Source organism: Nannospalax galili, unplaced genomic scaffold (genome assembly GCF_000622305.1).
Source record: "Nannospalax galili isolate Female #2095 unplaced genomic scaffold, S.galili_v1.0 scaffold218, whole genome shotgun sequence".
In the NCBI taxonomy this organism is placed as follows: domain Eukaryota; kingdom Metazoa; phylum Chordata; class Mammalia; order Rodentia; family Spalacidae; genus Nannospalax; species Nannospalax galili.
In genome coordinates, this window is record NW_008343207.1 from 2,254,040 (window position 1) to 2,259,378 (window position 5,339).

At 42.3% G+C, this 5,339-nt stretch overlaps 1 protein-coding gene across 1 annotated transcript in view; it reads left to right on the forward strand.

The window, feature by feature from the left end:
* Window positions 1-5,339, forward strand: part of Vps37b (VPS37B subunit of ESCRT-I) — a 38,859-nt gene that overhangs the window by 23,006 nt on the left and 10,514 nt on the right. The window lies entirely within an intron of this gene.

The following is a 5,339-nucleotide window of genomic DNA, read 5'->3' on the forward strand; positions in this document are numbered from 1 at the left end:
CACTATGTAGACCAGGCTGGCTTTGAACTCACAAAGATCTGCCTGCCTCTGTTTCCCAAGTGCTGGGATTAAAGGCGTGCGCCACCACCCCCGGCCCACCTCTGGTTTTTAAAACTAGTGAGGCATTGTTTATCTCTCGCATTGTCTCACCCCTCCATCATGGTTTTCCCACTTAAAGTGCCCCCATTTCCCCCCTTTCTCTCTTACTGATACCCTTCTCCTGTGGTCCTACCTCTTGAGCTCCTTTCCCTTTATCCCCTAGGTTCCTTGTATACCCTTCCCTCCCCACACCTTAAATTAACCCAATTTTTATCCATATCTCCCTTGTTAAGGACTGTTTCCTGCTGTTCTTCTTTCAGGTTCTTTCTTTTCCTTTACCTCCCTGTTTCCTTTCCATTATCCTGGTTCCTGTAGTTATGTCTGGATACATACTCACTGTCCTAGTTCTCCATTGCTGTGACAAAACACTCTGACCAATACCAACTTGGGGAGGAAAGGGTTTATTCAGCTTACATCTCCCAGGTCGCAGTTCATCAGGGAGCCCAAGGTAGGAACTCAGGGCAGGAACCTGGAAGCAGGAGCTGGAGCACAGGCCATGGAGGAATGCTGCTTACTGGCTTGCTCCTCTGGCCTCTGCTCAGCCTGCTTTCTTATTCAACACAGGCCCACCTGCCCAGGGGTGGCACCACCCACAATGCGCTGGGCCCTCCCACATCACACAATAATCAAGAAGATGCCTCACAGACATGGCCACCGGCCAGTCCAATGAAAGCAATTCCCCAACTGAGGCTCGCTCAACCCAGGTGTGGTGTGTCAAGTTGACACTAAAGCTATCCAGCACACTCACTCATCAGGATTTGGTTCTAGGATCCATATATGAGGGAGAACATATGTTGATTTTTTTTCTGAGTCTGTGTTACTTCACTTAGTATAACAGTTTCTATTTCATCTTTACTGCTGAGTAAAACTCCATCGTATGAATGAACCACATTTTCATTATCCATTGTCAATTGAGAGACGCTTAGGTTGCTTCCATCTCTTAGCTATTTTGAAAAGAGCAGTAACAAACATAGAGGTACAAGTGTCTCTGCAATAGGTTGAGATCTTTGGGTATATTCAAATGAGTGGTATAACTGGGTCAAATGGTATGTTCATTTGCAGTTTTTAAGAGTTCTCCATACTGCTTTCCATAGGGTCTTAACAAGTTTGCAGTCCCACAAGCAGTGGATGAGCATTACCCTTTCGCCACATCCTCTGCAACATTTAGTATCATTTGTTCTCTTGATCTTAACCAGTCTGACCGAGGTAAGAACATTCACTGGAGGAAAGACAGCATGTTCAGCAAATGGTGCTGGCAAAACTGGATCTCCACCTGTAGAAGAATGAAACTAAACCCCTATCTTTCACCTGGCACAAAAGTCAACTCTAAATGGATCAAAGACCTCAATGTGAAGCTTCAAACTTTGAAACTCTTAGAAGAAAATTTTGGTAATAATGTACAAGATATAGGTGTGGGAAAGGATTGTCTAAACCAGACATCAATTGCCCTTGAAACTAGGTCAAGAATCAACAAATTGGACCTCATTAAACTAAAAAGCTTCTGTATTTTTAGTTTATTGAGGTCCCGTTTGTTGATTCTTGACCTTGTTTCCTGAGCAGTTGATGTCCGGTTTAGAAAATCCTTTCACGCACCTATATCTTGTAGGTTTTTGCCAGTGTTTTCTTCTAACAGTTTCAGAGTTTCAGGCTTTACTTTGAGGTCTTTGATCTGTTTGGAATTGATTTTTGTGTAAGGTGAAAGATAGGGGTTTAGTTTAATTCTTCTGCAGGCGGAGATCCAGTTTTGCCAGCACCGTTTGCTGAACATGCTGTCTTTCCTCCAGTGAATATTCTTGGTCCCTTAGTCAAATATCAGGTGGCTGAAATTGTATGTACTCATATTTGGGTCTTCAGTTTTGTTCCATTGATCTATGGGTCTATTTTTGTGTCAGTACCATGTTGTTTTTATGACCATAGCTCTGTAATACAGTTTAAAATCTGGTATAGTAAACCCCCCAGCATGGCTCTTACCACTCAGGTTTGCTTTGGCTATCCGAAGTCTTTGTGCTTCCATATGGATCTTAGGAAAGTATTTTTCCAATTCTTTGAAAACTGTCATGGGGATTTTGACTGACATTGCATTGAATCTAAATGGCTTTTGGTAGGATGGTCATTTTTACAATATTAATTATTCCAATCCATGAGCATGGGAGGTCCTTCCATCTTCTGATGTCTTCCTCAATCTCTTTCTTTAAAGATATAAAATTTTTGTTGTATAGGTCTTTATTTTCTTTGGTCAGGTTTATTTGCAGCTGTTGTGAACAGGAGTGTTTCCATGTGCTCTTTATCTGATTGTTTGTTATTGGTATATAGAAATAACCTGCTACTTTATTTTATTTTATTTTTTTGAGACAGGGTCTCCCTGTAGCCCCAGCTGTCCTGGAACTCACTACGTAGACCAGACTGGCCTTGAACTCACAAAGATTGGCCTGCCTCTGCCTCCTGAGTGCTGGGTTTAAAGGCGTGCACCACCACGCCCGGCCTGCCACTTTACTGAACATGTTAATAATTTCTAGGAGTCTTCTACTGGAATTTTTAGTATCTCTTAGATATAATATCATATCTGTAAAAAGGGATAATTTGATCTCTTCTTTTCCAGTTATTACTCCTTTAATTTCTTTCTCTTGTCTTATTGCTCTTGAAGCGTTTCAAGCACTATGTTAAAGAGAAGTGGAGATAGTGGACAGCCTTGTCTGGTTCCTGATTTCAATGGGAATACTTCCAGTTTTTCTCCATTTAGAATGATGTTGGATGTGGGTTTATTATATATGGCTTTAATTATGTTGAGGTATGTTCCTTCCAGTCCAGTTCCCTCTAGGACTTTCAACATAAGTGCATGTTGAATTTTGTCAACTGCCTTCTCTGCATCTATTGAGATGAACATGTGGCTCTTGCCTTTGAGGAGCCCATTTATATGATTTATGACATTTATTGACTTACATATATTGAACCATCCCTGCATCTCTGGGATAAAGCCAATTTGATCATGGTGGATGATCTTTTTGACGTGTCTATATGCGGTTTGCAAGTGTCTTGTTGAGAAATTTTGCATCTATGTTCATTTAAGGATATGGGTCTAGGAATATTTTTATACAGGAGCTGGAGAGGTGACTCAGCAGTTAAGAGCACTGACTGATCTTACAGGACACCCGGGTTTGATTCCCAGCACCTGTATCGTGGCTAACAGCCATCCATAACTCTAGTTCCAGGGGACCCTTTGCCCTCCCGACCTCTCTGGGTATTCATGCCTGTGACGCACTTCTGTACGTGCAGGAGTAACATCCATACACATAAATAATTTATTTAAAAAGATTTTTTATATATTCATTTTACAGTGAAACTCAAGCAATGTTTCAGTTTAACTGCATATTGTGATCACCTGAGAGATTTGTTTGTTTTGTTTGAGACAAGAGTCTCACTATGTAACCCTGGCTGGCCTAGGACTTTTTATGTAGACCTGACTGGTCTGGAACTTGCTATCTAGACCAGGCTGGTCTCAAACTCACAAAGATCTGACCGCCTCTGCTAAGCCCAGCCGTACCTGAGAGGTTTTTATTTATTTATTTATTTTGGTCTTTTTGAGACAGGGTCGCTCTGTGGCCACAGCTAGCCTGGAACTCACTATGTAGACCAGTGCTGGCCTTAAACTCACAGAGATTCACCTGCCTCTGCCTCCCAAGTGCTGGGATTAAAGGTGTGTGCCACCATGACCAGCTACCTGAGAGGTTTTTTTTTTTTAAAATATTTTATTTATTTATTTTATGTGTATGAGTATATTGCCTGCATGTAGGTAAGTACACCCGTACCGTGCAATTCCCACGGAGGACAGAAGAGGCTATCAGATCCCCTGGCAGTGGAGTTACAGACAGTTGTTAGCTGCCATGTGGGTGCTGGGTTTTGAACCAGGGTCTTCTGCAAGAACAACCAGTGCTCTTAACTGCTGAGCCATCTATCCAGTCCTACCTGAGAGTTTTTTTTTTTTTTTAAACTATCCTTGCCTGGGCCTCCTAGACAGTCGGTTGATAAGGGATTGGTCTGGGAAGTGCTGTGTGTGTGTGTGTGTGTGTGTGTGTGTACATCCAGGGTTTTGCTAGGCAAATCTACTACTATTGAGCTGTACTCAACCCACAGGCACTGGGGTTCTTTTAATAGCCCCCCTTTAGGGGGGTTTCTGATGCATAGACGTTGCTGTAAAGCTATACTTAAGGACACTCTTTAACACAAGTCCTACTGTCAGCTCAGGAACCTGGGTTTGCTGTGTTGCCTCTGCTTAGAACTTTTGGGGAAATTCTGCTTTGGGAATTACCCAGAGTGTGTGTGACCTAGTATATAACCCCATGTGCCCCTAGATTTAGACTTCAACTCAAGTAACATCCTTAGGGCGCCCATCTGTTGCATTAAGACTTGAGGCACCTATTCTATGACAAACATAGCTCACCTTTTTTCTTTTATCTTTTTTTGAGGAGAAGCACATGTCACAATGCACGTGTGGAGGTCAGATGACAACTTCAGGGAGTAGGTTCTCTCCTTCTACCATGTAGGTCCCAGGGATCAAACTCAGGTCATTGGGCTTGGCAACAAGCACCTTTACCCACTAAGCCATCTTGCCAGCCCCGTTCACTTTTTCTTACTCTGTATTTTGTTACCCACTTTTTTTGTTCTTTGGGGGCAAGGATGAAACCTAGGGCCTTTTACATGACAGGTAAGCATGCTGCACCTGCAGTCCTGTTCGTCACCTTTTGTGCCAGAAATGCCCTCACATGATTTTTGTTTGTTTAAAATATTTTATTATTATCATTTTAAATATTTTATTATTTTTATTTTATGTGTATGTATTGCCTGCATACATGTAAGTGCATCCATATCAGGCAATGCCCTTGGAGGTCAGAAAAGGGTGTCAGATCCCCTGGAATTGAGGTTATGGATGGTTGGGAACCAAATCCAGGTTTTTCTGCAAGAACAGCCAGTGCTCTTAACTGCTGAGCCATCTCTCCAGTCCCAGAATCACTTATCTTGAAGAGTGATGTCAGCAAGATGGCAGAATATGACTTCTTTGCTTGTCCCATCACAAAGCATCAATTTGAGTATTTATCCACACACTAAAATACCTTCCCAAGATCTAAAGAGTCCAGGTGAGTGATTACAGCACCCAAGTAGAGCACAGAGGAAAAAACACATTGAGGAGGGTGGGAAGAACCCTGTCAAGTCATTTTCCAAAGAGCTTTACTGATTTGCATCCC